Source organism: Felis catus, chromosome C1, assembly GCF_018350175.1.
Source record: "Felis catus isolate Fca126 chromosome C1, F.catus_Fca126_mat1.0, whole genome shotgun sequence".
Lineage (NCBI taxonomy): Eukaryota > Metazoa > Chordata > Mammalia > Carnivora > Felidae > Felis > Felis catus.
The window spans coordinates 142,541,093-142,557,367 of NC_058375.1; the positions used below are offsets into that span (position 1 = coordinate 142,541,093).

Consider the following 16,275-nt stretch of genomic DNA (forward strand, 5'->3'; position numbering starts at 1 on the left):
AACAGAAATTCCTGCCTTATTTATTGGAAAATGGGAAGCCATGCTGAGTGACGAATGCTAAACATCATGCCCCTGAGAAACTAGGGAGAAGCAGGAAAGCCAATATCGAAAGCCCCTAATGCAGTGTTCTCAAATGATATAAATCAATCTTGCGGTTCCACTCACCTTCAGCAAAGTTTCAATATGGAAATTTTTGTCATTCTTTATTATAGTTTGAAAGCCCCATTAGCTACTTGCTCTTCCTGATGGCTGTGATAATCGTAGCAGTGTGAGCCTCACTACTCTGCCGACTTCCTCTTAATAGCCTCCAGGATGCACATCTGAGAACCATCTTACCACATTACACAAATACTTCATTCTTGACAAGCCGCTCTATTCTGCACATATCCTTTCATGCCGTATGCATATGCTTGAAAGATCTAGAAATTCCAGCTCTATCCCAAATTATCTTTCTTCTTGTAAGCATCTCCGCAGCCTCTCTTTGTTACAATCTAAAAAGGACAGCCTCATCTAATGCTTTCAATAATACTTTATATTGAACGACCCCACGTTTTATGAGCTCATCTCAGCAGCTAAGTGACACAGCATTGCCCCAGAAACAACAGAATACAGTGTCTTCTCCCAAGATAGGAGTTGACTACACACATTTGCAGACACAGACATAAAGTCCTATAATTACTAGTACTTGAAGGAACCTCAGAAGTCACTAGCCCTGTCCACTTAAACCCCCATTTTGCAGACAGAAAAACAGAGGCCCTGAGAAATATTACTTCAGTAGTCATTCCTCTATTAATGTATGGTGTCCCAGAAATTCATTGTTTAGTCGGTTATTTGAATCTTGGTACATATATTTTTTTTTAATGTTTATTTATTTTTGAGAGAGACAGAGCATGAGCAAGGGAGGGGCACAGGGAGAGGGAGACACAGAATCTGAAGCAGACTCCAGGCTCTGAGCTGTCAGTACAGACCCCAATGTGGGACTCAAACCCACGAACCATGAGATCATAACCTGAGACGAAGTCGGCCACCTAACTGACTGAGCCACCCAGGCACCCCTGAAATGTATACACATTTTTTTACTAAGAAACAATGTTACAGAGCTCCTGGGTACCTTGTGTAGTTAAGCATCTGACTCAGGGTTTGTGAGCTCATGCCCCACATCAGGTGAGCTTGAGCCCTGCTTCTCTCCCTCTCTCTGCCCCTCATGGGATTCTCTCTCCCCCTCTCTCTCTGCCCTCGCTCACTTGTGCCCTCTCTCTCTTAAAAAGGAAGGAAGGAAGGAAAGAAGGAAGGAAGGAAGGAAGGAAGGAAGGAAGGAAGGAAGGAAGAAGGAAGGGAGGAAGGGAGGAAGGAAGGGAAGGAGGATGGAAAGAATGGAGGAAGGAAGGGAGGGAGGGAGGAAGAAAAGGAAGGAAGGAAGGAAGGAAGGAAGGAAGGAGGGAGGGAGGGAGGGAGGGAGGGAGGGAGGGAAGGAAGGAAGGAAGGAAGGAAGGAAGGAAGGAAGGAAGAAAAGGAAGGAAGGGAGGAAGGGAGGGAGGGAGGAAGAAAAGGAAGGAAGGAAGGAAGGAAGGAGGGAGGGAGGGAAGGAAGGAAGGAAGGGAGGAAGGGAGAAAAGGAAGGAAGGAAGGAAGGAAGGAAGGAGGGAGGGAAGGAAGGAAGGAAGGGAGGAAGGGAGAAAAGGAAGGAAGGAAGGAAGGAAGGAAGGAAGGAAGGAAGGAAGGAAGGAAGAAAGGAAGGAAGAAAAGGAAGGAAGGAAGGAAGGAAGGAAGGAAGGAAGGAAGGAAGGAAGCAAGGAAGGAAAGGAAGGGAGGGAGGGAGGGAGAAAAGGAAGGAAGGAAGGAAGGAAGGAAGGAAGGAAGGAAGGAAGGAAGGAAGAAAGGAAGGAAGGAAGAAAAGGAAGGAAGGAAGGAAGGAAGGAAGGAAGGAAGGAAGGAAGGGCGGGAGGGAGGAAGGGAGGAGGTAGGGAGGGAGAAAAGGAAGGAAGGAAGGAAGGAAGGAAGGAAGGAAGGAAGGAAGGAAGGAAGGAAGGAAGGGAGGAAGGGTGGGAGGGAGGAAGGGAGGAAGGGAGGAGGTAGGGAGGGAAGGAAGGAAGGAAGGAAGGAAGGAAGGAAGGAAGGAAGGAAAGGAAGGGAGGAAGGGAGGGAGGGAGGGAGGAGGATGTTACAACAGAAAGACTCCCAGATTAGCCCACAAAGCTATACTTAGGATAGCTGGTGGTAAAGTAGCACAACAATTCAGACACACCTAAAGTCACTGGACTGTACACTGAAAAGCGGTGAAGATGCCAAGTCTCATGTTATATGTATTCCACAATTGTAAAACATTCCAATTTAATCCGTGACATGGTTAAAACATGAGGTAAGAAGAAAAAGGAGGAGCAGGAGAAGGAAGAAATTCTGATTATTTGCCGGGGTTCACGTGAAAGTCCTTCCTCGAGTAAACATCTGACTGCTTTCACAGCACCCATTTTCCTCTCCATCTACCACGAGCTCCCAAAACTCCCTTAGGGAAGTGGTGTTCCCCATCCTCAGCCATGATGGGGCGACCCCAATCTCATCCCTAGGAGTGGCCAACTACTGATGTCAGGCAGTCTCCTGACAGCAGCTTCTTCTGCTGGAGCTATGATAAGAAAGGCTACCTGCTCCTCCGAACAGGGCGGTGGGTTAATGGGAGATCCTGAACCACCGTGGCTATTGCCACCACCGTGACAGGGGTTAACCCGAGGTCCAAGGCAGCACACAGAAGGGAGCGCAGAAGAGTATGCAGTGTTGAAGGAACTGCACAGGGAAGGAGCAGAAGCCCTGATGAAGTCGTGAACTTCTAGAACAAACCATGCATGAAGCCGGTCAGACCTATCCCTGGACTTTTTACTTGCATGAGCCAATAAGTCTCTGTTTTGCCTTAGCCAGTTTGTGCTGAGTTCCTGTTTACTTGCAACTGACAGAGTTCCAGAACAAAGCTTAAAATGGACCAAGTTGGATCCTCATTCACTTCCCTCTCTCCCACCGGTCACTGTCCTTCTCCTCGGGCACCCAGAGCCTCCTTCTATCCAAAGGTCTCCATTCTGATACCCCACCCAGGCATGCACTAACTCTCAAAGTAGTCAGCCTCCAATACCATCTTCCCTTTCCTCTTCCTTCTTCTACTCACCTCCCCAATACAAATTCATAAAACAAAAATAAAGAAAACTACATAAATTAATTATGAGTATGTTGTAGCAGAGGCTAAAAAGAGACTCAGGGGTGCCTGGGCAGCTCAGTTGGGTGGGCATCTGACTTTGGCTCAGGTCACAATCTCATGGTTTGTGAGTTCAAGCCCCACATCAGGCTCTGTCCTGACAGCTCAGAGCCTGGAGCCTGCTTCAGATTCTGTGCCTCTCTCTCTCTCTCTCTCTCTCTCTCTCTCTCTCTCTCTGCCCCTCCCCCATTCATGTTCTGTCTGTCTGTCTGTCTGTCTGTCTCTCTCTCTCCTTCAAAAATAAATAAACATTAAAAAGGAGGGGAGGGGAGCCTGGCTGGCGCAGTCTGTTAAGCGTCCAGCTTTGGCTCAGGTCATGATCTCACAGTTCGTGAGTTCAAACCCCACATCAGGCTCTGTGCTGGCAGCTCAGAACCTGAAGCCTGCTTGAGATTCTGTGACTCCCTCTCTCTCTGTCCCTCCCCCACTCACACTCTCTCAAAAAATAAACAAATGTTAAGAAAAAATTTTTTTTTAATTTTTTTTTTTTCAGCGTTTTTATTTATTTTTGGGACAGAGAGAGACAGAGCATGAACGGGGGAGGGGCAGAGAGAGAGGGAGACACAGAATCGGAAACAGGCTCCAGGCTCCGAGCCATCAGCCCAGAGCCTGACGCGGGGCTCGAACTCACGGACCGCGAGATCCTGACGTGGCTGAAGTCGGACGCTTAACCGACTGCGCCACCCAGGCGCCCCAAGAAAATTTTTTTAAGGGATTCAAAGCTTGTATCCACATCAATTTGTACAGATCAACATGCATGGGAGTTGGCTTACAGGAGCAAGTCCTGTGTACATTCCCGGGGCAGAGGCAGAATAGTGCCTGTTCCCCAGTGTGACCCTACAGAGAGATGCAGGCCAAAAGTACAGAAGCTGGCTTTACAAGGGAATCTTTGACATGCAGGGCACAGGGAGTGCCCAGGGGACAGAGTGTGATCCACAGTTGAGGACGTCTGGAACACAGCTTGTCCGGGGAGGCTGAAGGGCATGGTGCTATTTGTTGCCTTCTAGGTTTTGCCTGAGAAGCAGCATCTTAGTTGGCAGAAAGCAGTGTTCTCAAAGACTAAGGCAGAGCAACTGCAGCACAAGAAGGCTTCCTCAAAGGCTGTGGCAGCAGACATCAACAAGGGACAGAGTTGTGAGCACCCCCTCGACCCCCAGAAAAAATGGACAAGATAGTAGGAGGCAGGTGTTAAGGTCCTGTGTCTACCTATAGGTAGGAAAGGTGAACAAGTGAAATGTGGGTTATTAATGGTGATATCCTACAACTTCTCCTGCTCCTCCTTCCTCTTTCCCACAAGATTCGAAAGTGACAGTGTCCACGGAGACCCGCAGGCTGGTGGGGTATGGGGACACCCAGGTTACACAAGGAGAAGAGTCAAAACAGAATGCCAGCGAACGCCACAGAAGGAGATCTGGAGCCATACTACAGAGTTTTATGGGGGAGAAGGTTCTAGAGGGGTTTGACCGATGCTAAAATCATCACCAGGTGGAAATGATGAGACCTTCCTCAAGGAGAAGGAATGGCATGGCTGAGTGGGTGGAGGCGAGAGATCAGGGGCTGAGTCCAAGTCCGGGTGCGTGTGCTTATAGCAGGGGCAGAGGGGACAAGTTTGGATGGGAAGGGAAGGGGAGGCGACTGTGAGAAAGGACAAACAGACTCAGGGAGACTGGGGTCTTTCTTGGGGACCGTGTCTGCTTTGTTGTGGCGGGTCTTTTAAGGATGGTAAACAGGAAGTCAAACTACAGTACTGTGTGAATGACTAGAGCCGCCTGACTCCTGGGAACAAGCATATTTTTCAAATAGGCTGCTCGTTAACCCAAATCATCTTGAAGGTGCTTGGACGTCAGTGAGTGGAGGAAGAAGAAAAGCATTCGGGCGTGTAAAAACAGGTATTCCAGGGCAACACCACCACCGGCACAGGCCCCCTGTCACAGCCCTAGTTTCCCAAGCCCACCCGGGCCCGTGGGGTTCCAGGGCACTTCCGCTTCCGGATAGCTGCTTCTTGGGTTTTCTCAACCAGGAGCCACAGCTTCGTGAAGCACTTAGAAGTCTGTTTTCTGCTGCTGCCTGTGCTTTTAACAAGGCCACAGACGTGGTGGGAGGCCTCTCCAGGTGGATGTTTTTAGCGTATTTATAAGTTGGATATATTTAGGTTTGCCTGCTTACACTTTTTAAACAACCCCGCACATCCACTAAAAAAAAATAACACTGGTAAATACACTTAATGCCACTGAACTATACATTTAAGATTGGCTAAAATGGTAAAATTTCCTATTATGTATATTTTACCACAATAAAAAAAAATAAGCCTAATTTTTTAAACCCCAATGTCCTTCTTTTTTTTTACAACCAGTACTTTTTACTCTTCTTATGTAGAAACAGTAAACAAAATACTTGGAATACGAAATTTGCATTTTATTCGGTTAGTGTAAAAATAGCAATAGTAATAAGAACGCCCCTACAAGGTACAATTACTCTTAGAATGTGTTTTTGACCTCATTTTTAAAAAGATATTATTTGGTTTAAAAAAATAAATAAAGTAAAAAAGATATTATTTGGTTTAATTTTCATTTTACAGGATCAAAAGCAATATTTATATTATATTAAAGTAAGTGAATGGGGGGGGGGCCTGGGTGGCTCAGTCGGTTACACATCCAACTTCAGTTCAGGTCATGGTCTCACAGCTTGTGGGTTTGAGCCCCGCGTCGGGCTCTGTGCTGGCAGTTTGGAGCCTGGAGCCTGCTTCAGATTCTGTGTCTCCCTCTCTCTCTGCCCCTCCCCCGCTCATGTTTTTTTTTTTTTTTTCTCTCTGTCTCTTTCAAGAATAAACATTAAAAAAAATTTTTTTAATGAAGTAAATGAATATGACAACCAATACCAAATGAATAACTGAGCCTTCCCTACCAGAAGGTCTCCCTATAGCACAGAGACCAAAAGAACAAAAAAAATATCCCCCAAACTAAATCACCCCTCAAGCTTTCTGAAATTAGCAGAGAATATTTGCAGCTGACCTATTTCTCTCCCACACGACTGTGTTGATAATTGACTTTTGTCCCCCAGGGAAGTGCTCAAATATAATTGAGCAGCACCTGCCACATAAAGAGTACAGTTTTATGTACCCAATAAGTCCCATAAATATTGTACTTAGCTTGGGACTTGAGCACTCTGCTTTCTCCTTAATTGTATCTCCCAAGGAATAAACATTATAATTACCAGAGTGGAGTTATTACAAACACCTAGATAAAATTTTGAAAGTATTTTGGATTGTAAGTATTCAAGACATTTCTATTATGAAAAATTATTGAAAATGATGGCAATAACTACCTACATTACTCACTTTTTTAATCCCAGTGATCTCATCCTATTATATAAATCCCCTTCTATAGATGACCGTAACTCAGTTTTGTTCAATCCTGATGACAAGGAGGCCAGGGTCAGGGACTTGATTTCCACGCAGGTCAAATAGTTTTGCCCCCGACAAAATTCAGCTCTGTGACCTGAGACTGTAGCTCCACAATAAATATAAATATAATTATGATTATCCCCATTCAACACCATGACTTGAAAAGCTCTCTGGAGCATAAGCTTAAGGAAAGGCAAGTCCCTTAACACAAGTGAGCCAACATCTGCACATTTAGACCAGGGGTTACAACTAGAAAACCTCAGGCTGGTGTAGAGAATATGTTAATGAAAAAAAAAACAAAAAACACTGAAGCCAATCACAAAAGATCACATTTTCTTATATGATTCCAGTTATATGAAATGTCCAGTAGAGGTAAATCTATCGACATAGAGACTAACAGATCAATAGTTGCCTAGGGGTGGGGAGGAGCATGGAAAATGACTGATAATGGGTACAAGATTTCTTTTGGGGGTGATGACCATGTTCTAAAATTAGATTATGTTGATAACAAAAGACAGCCTCTGAATTCCTGTAAGAATGACTTCCCCCTCTCTGTTCCACACATACACACTAAGAGGCCAGGTAAGAAAGTCATGCCTTCAGAGTGTTCTAACAACGGTGATTGTTTTACCCACCTGTTTGATTTGGAAACATTACCAGCATCTGAGTTGTCGACATCAGCACGGGGCCATTTGAGAGGAAAGTAGAGGGTATGACACATTCACCTACGTAAGCTACTATCAATTTCCATTACTGCTGGTCTTTCCAGTACTAAAAAAGACACTGCAAACAAATTTTTCCTAAGGAGTTTAAAAATACTATTATACTATTTGGACACAGTGAACACTACACAAATTCACCATTTCTAGTGATTTTGACAACCCAGAAAAATGCAGATTCTTTCCAAGTTCATGTTTACAAAATCTTTCCTCTCCAAACGAAGGCTGATGGTCCAGCTATTAGACTGCAGCCCTCGAGAAAGATGCCCGCACCAGCAAAGAACATAAAATGAGAAATAACACGGGCCCCGCTGGTCATCCAAATGATTACAGTGATAGGATCAGACACACTCAGTAGTTGTCACATAAGCTGTACAGCCCCGATCTAATTAATGCTTTCGGTGCATAAAGTACAAATGCTGAACGCCCCCTTCAGAGTCAAGTAATCGCCTCTGCTCTGTGTATGTGGTAATAAGAAAGGACACGTTCAAGAAAATAAGAAAGTTTGCAGATGGGCACATTTACTCTAGTTCATACGACAACGATGTTCAAGGAATTTCAAAGCCAGTTCTATATTCAAGCCAGGTGTTGATAAAGTATCAGCCTTCTATATTTCTTTTTTTTTTTAATGTTTGTTTATTTACTTGGTGGGGGAGGGGAAGAGAGAGACGGAGAGACAGAATCCGCACTGTCCCTGCAGAGCCTGATGGGGGGCTCGATCTAATGAACCGTGAGATCATGACCTGAGCTGAAATCAAGAGTCAAATGCTTAACCGACTAAGCCCCCCAGGTGTCCAAGCCTTATCTATTTCTGAAAGCAGGTTGCCATAGCACACAGCTTGTCATTATTGTTACCTGAAAGCCATAAAACTATTCCCTTAAAATGGAATAATTTCGCCTTTTCCTTAATCTCAGCTTACGTCTCTAGTCCTATCCCCACTTCCTGCCCCGTTTACATGGTTAAATCCACATACAATTCCTGATGTGTTGCTCTGTAGTCAGGTTCACAACTTACTCTTCGAGAAGGCAGAGTGTCGTATTCTACCTCAACGTTTTCTTGGTTCACAAAGTACACGAGCAGGTAACTCTGTGAAGCGGGGCAATACCAGCTGCTCAGATCAGAACGTGTTTTTATAGGGGTTCTTTGTGCATAACAACCTAGCTCTTCTTGAGATTTCTCCATTGGCTGTATTCTAACCTGGAGAGGTATTATAAAGACAGTGTGTAATTGGGACGGTTGGTTAAGGAAGTGCTCTGCACGGTCCCACAGAGGAAATGTTGGTGCAACACCCTGGATGCAAAGGGAGTGAAAAGCGTCCAGGTGCTCTGCATCTCTGTCAGGCACACCGTGAGGAAAGACAAACTCAGAGGATCTGTGTTTCCGAGGACTGTAATTCACTCGGCGCACACACTCCTGCTGGGAAGGAAGCTCCAGCAAAGGTGTGAGCGACGGAGAACATGGCACTGTTCTAGGAAATACTCTGCTCCAAGACGTTGCCTTAAAAACGGCATGCAGAGGCAAACACTGAAAGAAGAATGGGGCCTGCACGCCCGCCCCTCTGAGCACACGCCTTCTGATACTTCCTAGGGTCTTCAGGGAATCTGAGTGAAATGCAAGCCTGCTCGCCCTGGTTAGTAGTCTGCACTGCAGAAATGAGACCAAGAAATGGCCAAACTAGGACGTAGGTGAGGAGACTGGATAATGCTACAACATCAGCCAGAAAAGGTGGGTCAGAACTAGGGTGGCTGCATCCAGGAACACCACTGGGTTGGTAGACTCCCCCCCCCAGAAGTAGGGGGACTGATTTCTACAACCAGCCACCCACACGGTTTGACTAAACCACATTCTCTTTAGTCCACCCTTGCTTTGGCCCTTGATGAAACAGAAGTCTCTGCTCCTTAGCACCTACAGACGACACTGCCTGTGGCACCGGTGGAGTAAGTAAGGGAGGGGGGAGTCACGGTAAAACCGAGGTTATTTTCAACTTAAGTGTCTGCACAGCATCCTACAACTTTCTAGAAAGATTAAAATTTCAATCAAAATTTATCTAAGGTTCAATAAAATCTTACCATCCTAAAGTGAAGGATAAATAGTTCTTTATTCTACAAAAGTGAAATTTAGGGAACTCTGTGAGCCAAGAACAGGGACTTAGAGAAATGTACAAGTGACTGGTTAATAGGTTAGTTGCCCAGTAATTGGATTTCTCAATAAGGAGCTTCGTAAATCCCATTCCATTCCTTCAAGCCCAAGAGCAAGAACAAAGAAAGGACAGTTTGCCCGAGAGGCAGAGCTCTTTCTTGGTCTACCAGGTCTCAATTTGGGAAGATGCATTCCAGATGAAATTCGCACAGGAAATAGGTGTGAACTTTTCCCTCAGGTTCATCTCAACTGTACTATCCCATTTAGCCAGGAAGTTCTACTCCCAGAGCAAAAGGAAACTTCCAACTTTGCTAATGAGACGGATTCATCATTGTCTTCCATGCAGCTAAAATATACCAATGGTTGTGCCGGTCCTGGCCAGTTTCCCTCAGGGTCATTCTCCCCTTCCCCTGTGCTGCTTTCTCTCTCAGGAGGGCCAAGGTCTGCAGGCTGCTTCGAGGCTCCCAGGTCAGCGGGCTTCCCGCTGGGCTCAGTCAAGGGCAAGTACTCCAGGAGAAGGGGGAGGCAGAGGGTCACTCCTCATTCTCTCCCCTCACGTGGCTTCTTTAGCAGAAGCTACATCTCCTCTGTAGGTGTGTGTGTGTGTCTCTCTCTTTTAATTGAGGTATGATTGGCAAATAACATTATATTAGTTTTAGGTATGCAACATAACAATATTTCTATATTTTGTGAAATGATCACAATTCCAGTTAACATCCATCATCACACATAGTTATACATTTTTTTCTTGTAATGAGAACTTTCAAGATCTACTCTCTAAGCAACTTGCAAATATGCAATACGATATTATTAATTATATGTACCATGCTGTACATTACATCCCCCATTACTTATTTATTTCATAACTGAAAGTTTGTACCTTTTGACCCCTTCACCCATTTCACCTATACCCCCATCCCTGCCTCTGGCAACCATCAGTCTTATAAGCTCAGTTTTTGTTTTAGGTTTTTGGTTTGGGGAGGGTTTTTAGATTCCACATACAAGTGAGATCATACAGTATTTGTCTTATTTTACTTCTTTCACTTCGCATAATGCCTTTAAGGTCCATCCATATTATCACAAATAGCAAGATTTCATTCTTTCTTATGGCTGAGTAATATTCCATCGTATATATACATACCACAATTTCTTTATGCATTCATCCATCAATCAACACTTAGGTTGTTTCCATGCCTTGGCTATTATAAACACTGGCTGCAATGTATGTGGGGATGCATATATCTTTTCAAGTTCATGTTTTCATTTTCTTTAGATAAATACCCAGAAGTGGGATTGCTAGGTCATATGGTATTTATTCTATTTTTAATTTTTGGAGGAATCTCCATACTGTTTTCCATAGTGGCTGCACTAATTTACATTCCCACCAACAGGGCATAAAACTTTCCTTTTCTCTACATCCTCACCTACATTGTTGCTTCTTGTGTTTCTGATTGTAGCCATCCTAACAAGTGTGAGGTGATGTCCTCTGTCTCTTGCTCCTTTAAAACAGTACCCCAGTGGCTACAGTATCTACCAGGTGATTCTGGCCCCTGTGTTCCGGTAACAGTTTCCTCTACTTGTCCTGCTAGCCTGGAGGTAACAGTGGCTTCCTGCTGTTGCTAACCTCCAGGGTTAGTTTCCAACCTCTCCCACTGCCTATTTAACCATGTCTCTACATTCAAGTTCCTCAGTTGCAAAATCGCAAGTAGTTTTATTTCCTAGTTAGCACTGGCTAATACAATGACTACTAATCAAACAAACCAACCACCATGAACCATGCAAACAAAAATTCCAGCTCATGATAAAATTGGGGAAAAAACTACAGTCTTGAGATTCTCCAGTGGTTGCTTTGTTCCTCACGGTAACCATATAAGGTAAGAATATTTCTAGGATCTAAGAGGAATAAGCTCCATATGTCTTTTCATGTGTCCACATCTTTGTGTTTATACGTCTATCCTGATTATTCAGGGATGAAGTGTGTTGTGGTGGAAAAACTGGAGGATCTGAGTAAGGTCCCCTGTCTCTGTTCTACAACTACTGATGTGACGTCGGTACAGCCTTTCTGTCCTTGAGTCTCTGTTTTATTTATCTGAAAATGAGGAACTGAAGTACTTTCCCTCTGCAATGTCTTCCTGTTCTAAAATTTTGTGATTCTAAGTTTATGGATAAATTTTGCATATATGCATGTCTCTAGGCATATGATTATTCTTAGAGCTATGCACAAAGCATATACCTTCTGTTGATGAATCTGCATTTTATTGGAGAAATGTGTCTCCAAATTATAACCCAAAGAAGTTTTTGTCAGCTTGTTTTATTATAGTATCAACTTAGTAACTAAATATGTTTTAAATCTCTAAATACAGTGTGGGCTTACTGAATTATTATCATGATCGTTTGTTTAGCATACCTAAAAAAAGCCAAGGTTCTTTGATCTAGAGTAGATGATTCCAAAGATGGCTGCGAGAATATCTTCCATTCTACATGCTCTTTTGTAAGGTGACCTTGTTGTACCCCATGGCAAGAGTCTATTTCTTCTTCCTTTGAAACGGAGCTAGCCCTTTGTTTTGATTTAAAGATTGTAACAGAAGGAATGTCATGTAGCTTTCAACAGCAGGTTTTACAAAATCTGCAGCTTCCTCCTTTGCTTCTTGGGATGCCCCTTCTTGGAACCCAGCCACCATGTTGTAAGGAAGTTCAAGCAATCATGCTGAGAGCCCAGGTGGAGGAAGACTGAGCCCCCTGCCAAAACCTCTAGTCGAGCTCTCAGCCAGCAGCCAGCACCAACTGCCAACCACACGTGTGAGGCTATTTTAGACCTTTCAGCCATGCCAGTGCCCAGATAACACCACACAGAACTAACTGGACAGCACACTGAAATTAAAAAAAAAAAAAAATGTTGTTGCTTTAAGCCACTAAATTTGGGGAAGTTTTGTTAGGAGGCAATTTCTCCCCATCAAACAAAGAGTTTAATGTTAGAACACAACGCCATGCCTAAAATATATGAAGCTAGTCCTCATCCATCCGCTCCTTCATTCATCCAAATAAATACTTATTGAACATCTACTACGCTAAATGCTTAGGGTACAAAGACAATCGAGTGCACCAAATGCAGGTATGTCCCTGCTCCAGTGGTACTTATTATCTGGATGAGGGGACAGACATTAACAGAGAAATCTAATTACTGAGACCTGGCAAAATGCACTCTGGAATGAGGTACGTGGTTAAGGAACTGACATCATCAAAGAGATTAGAAAAAGAAATGAAGACTAGAAATGAGCCTGGCTGGCTCAGTTGGTTGATCGTCCAACTCTTAATTGCGGCTCAGGTCATGACCCAAGGATCATGGCATTGGGCCCCACGTCCAACGCCGCATTGAGCATGGAGCCTGTTTAAGATTCTCTTTCTGCCTCTGCCCCTCTCCCCCACTTGCACTCTCTCTCTCTCTCTTAAAATAAATCAATAAATAAATATGTACATACATAAATACATAAGTACATATAAAAAGTAGTAAAAAAGAGGTGAAGACTAAACCTAGGTCTCAACAAAGATTAAAAATCAACTTGGCAGAACGGAGAACAAGAGCCCTCCACACAGAGGGCTCAGCATGTACAAAGGGCCAATGGCAGAAGGGAAGGTGGTGTGTGAGAGACCTGTGTCCAAAGCTAAAAGATAATGGTTTAAGATAAGGCTGCAAACTAGTAGGGGCCAGGCCTTATAAGACTTGCAGTACTGATAAGGGCAGCCTTAACAAGGAGAGGTCAACAGAATAATCACACTCTGATCAGATTTTCTCTTTGAACCCCAGAGGGGAGAAAACTGGGATAACCTCAGTGACAGTAACCTGGAGTACTCCATCACAGCAACTCTATGTGCAGTGACACCCAGAGTATTACAATATTCACTGCATATGGCCATTTTGCCCACACCCTAATTCCTTGCTACAGTTCACTATGTTGTGTGTATATATCTATGTCTCCATAAGTAGATTATAAAATCCTTTGGGTACGGGGACTTCGTCTTTTCATTCCTCTTCCATAGCATCTAGCACAGTGCTGGGCACCGAGCAGATGTTTAATAAGTGCTTCCTAGAGGAGCCTGGGTGGCTCAATTAGTTTAGCATCTGACTTTGGCTCAGGTTCGTGAGTTTCAGCCCCACATTGGGCTCTGTGCTGACAGCTTCCTTTTTTAAATAAGTGCTTCCTAAAATTTTAAAACATGAATAAAGAATCCACTCACAAATGGCCTGTCACAAGTGATCTCCTAGGAAAAAAATCTATGGCCTCATTTGGAAAGCCATTTCAATGATAGCAACAGTCTTAATGAAGTCATGCAGTTCTTGAGTTCCTTGCTCAATGAAAACGGAGAACAGTCCATCACATTTCCAAAGAATGCCTTTGTGTACACTTTGAAGACCATTACTGGGTTACCCCGAGCTCTCTTTATTCTTATCGTGGCAAAATACTTAATCTTCTCACCTTTCCTCAAAGAAACCATTTAGTTGTTTCCTGGATTCATTCCAAAATCTCCATCCCTCCTAGATTGTGGAGACCAGCAATCTAGTAGCCCACGAAACAAGGTCACAGGTTCGAGAGAGACTTTGTGAGCAGTCCTCAGAGTGGAGGCAGGCTCACTTTCTCAGTTTGCTTGTTTTCAGCCCGACTCACATGTGTGCATGTGTATGCGTGCATGTACACACACAAACACTACAACTTTTTACCAGTTTGAAGAAGACTTTAACAATAATAATAAGTGGCGCCTGGGTGGCTCAGTCAGTTAAGCGTCTGACTTCGTTCAGGTCACTATCTTGCGGTTCGTGACTTCGAGCCCCACATTGGGCTCTGTGCACAGCTTGGAACCTGGAGCCTGCTTTGGATTCTGTGTGTCTCTCTCTCTGCCCCTCCCCTGCTTCCCGCTCTGTATCTCTCTCTCAAAAATAAATAAACATTAAAAAGTGTTTAAAAAAATAATAAGAAGAAGAAAAAATAAAGATTAAACAATTTTACTAGGTGACAATAAAATAAACTGTTTTTATTTGCCAACTGTCCTCTGTGTTTCACCATCAGCCCCATATGACCCATCCGATTCGACACATCATTTTTTTTTTTTTTTAGTGAACACTTTCCCTCTCTAATTTTGTAAATAACAGGATACAAAAATGAGCAGCACTATTTTACTGGCATCCCCACTGTCTTCTTCATGTGCGAAGGCATCACACAGACTGTGAGATATCACCAAGAAATCCCATCACTTCAGTGTACCAAGAATTCAAAAACAATAAATCATTAGTCATTCTACAAATAAGAAGGCTCTAATAACATAAACAGCCATTGTGCTTTTTAAAAAAATACTTCGTTGTCACTCAGGTGAAAACTCTTCAATTTTATTTCAAAAAACACAGTTAACTTCCATTTGCAGTAACTTTCCATCGCTTGTCAAAGAAATAAAATCCCTCTGTTATTTTTATTGTAGCCATTACAGAAGGGTCCGTTAGGCCATTTTTAATCAAGATCGTGTGTAGGATACTTACTCAACTGTAAGTGTTCACAAAAATTATGTATTATTTTTACACAGAAAAGAAAAAGATTGTATATATCATGCAATTACAACTAACTTCTATATTTAAATTAGACCATTTTATTAGATCAACAAATCCCAGTTTCAGAAAGATTAATGAAATATATTTGTCCTATACATTGCACCGGTTTAAATTACTCCCAAAATTATTAGCATGCAATACTTTTTACATTTTTAAGACAATACATAGCAACACAGTTATCAAGAACTTATCCATGCATTGTCTCATTTATTGGAGTAAACTGAGGAAAGAATAAGGATATTAGAAAAAATATTGATTGTTTTGTTTGTGGTTGGAAGTCTAAAGCATTAGTGAAGTGACAGTTAAGATGAACTCAAAAGTTTTAGTCAAACAGCTCACAGAATACACTGCTGTATAATTAGTATTTCTAAGAATTTGCAACAATAAAACACCACCAAAAATAGGCACCTACAAAATAAACATCAACAAGATCTCAGTCACATAAGTGAAAAATTTTTTAAAGATGAAGAACGTCTTCGCTTTATCAAATGCACAAATGATCTACGCACTGCAAAGGGAATAGAATGCACTTTTAGAACGAATTCAGGATCCAAAATATATTTACTTGAAGAATGTAAATACTTGGTGCTCCCTGAATTAAAAACAGTAGTGGTAACAATCTGTTTGCAGAAAATGAGTACTGCATAATAAATATTATCTAAATATGCTTTCTAAACCCTTTAGGAGAAGTCTGAGTCCAATTTTGAATCTAAAGCCCATTTGTCCTAGATAATGTTTAAATTGATGATAATCACTAAGGAAACACACCCCAGCTGCCATCATTGGTTAAAAACATATTACACAATGCTCTCAGTGACCTAGAGGGAAAAGAACTTCCCAAGGTCACTCCAGCAGCCCACAGCAGAGCCTGGGATAAAAGCGTCTTGGGGCCACAACCAAAGTATTCCTAAGCCACCCTGAAAGCACACACCTCCAGAGTTTTTCCGCTCCAAAGAGAGATCAAGGTGACTCACTTTTGCAAGATCTCGCTAGCACCCAGCAGCTATGTAGAGATGGTTTCATTTACAGCACATGGGCAGTAGAAAATTAAGGACCAATCTCCTGTGTCAAGGTGAAAGAGACCTAAGCATTCAGTGTAATCGGCGATGTTTTAGCACACAGAACGCTCACTAGAACTACACAGACGGAAACAACTACGAAGAAAACAAACACGAAGTGT

General features: G+C 43.0%; 1 protein-coding gene across 2 annotated transcripts in view; it reads right to left on the minus strand.

The window, feature by feature from the left end:
* The window catches only part of CACNB4 (calcium voltage-gated channel auxiliary subunit beta 4), a 257,203-nt gene that overhangs the window by 239,218 nt on the left and 1,710 nt on the right, over window positions 1-16,275 (minus strand). The gene's annotated exons all lie outside the window — the stretch shown is intronic.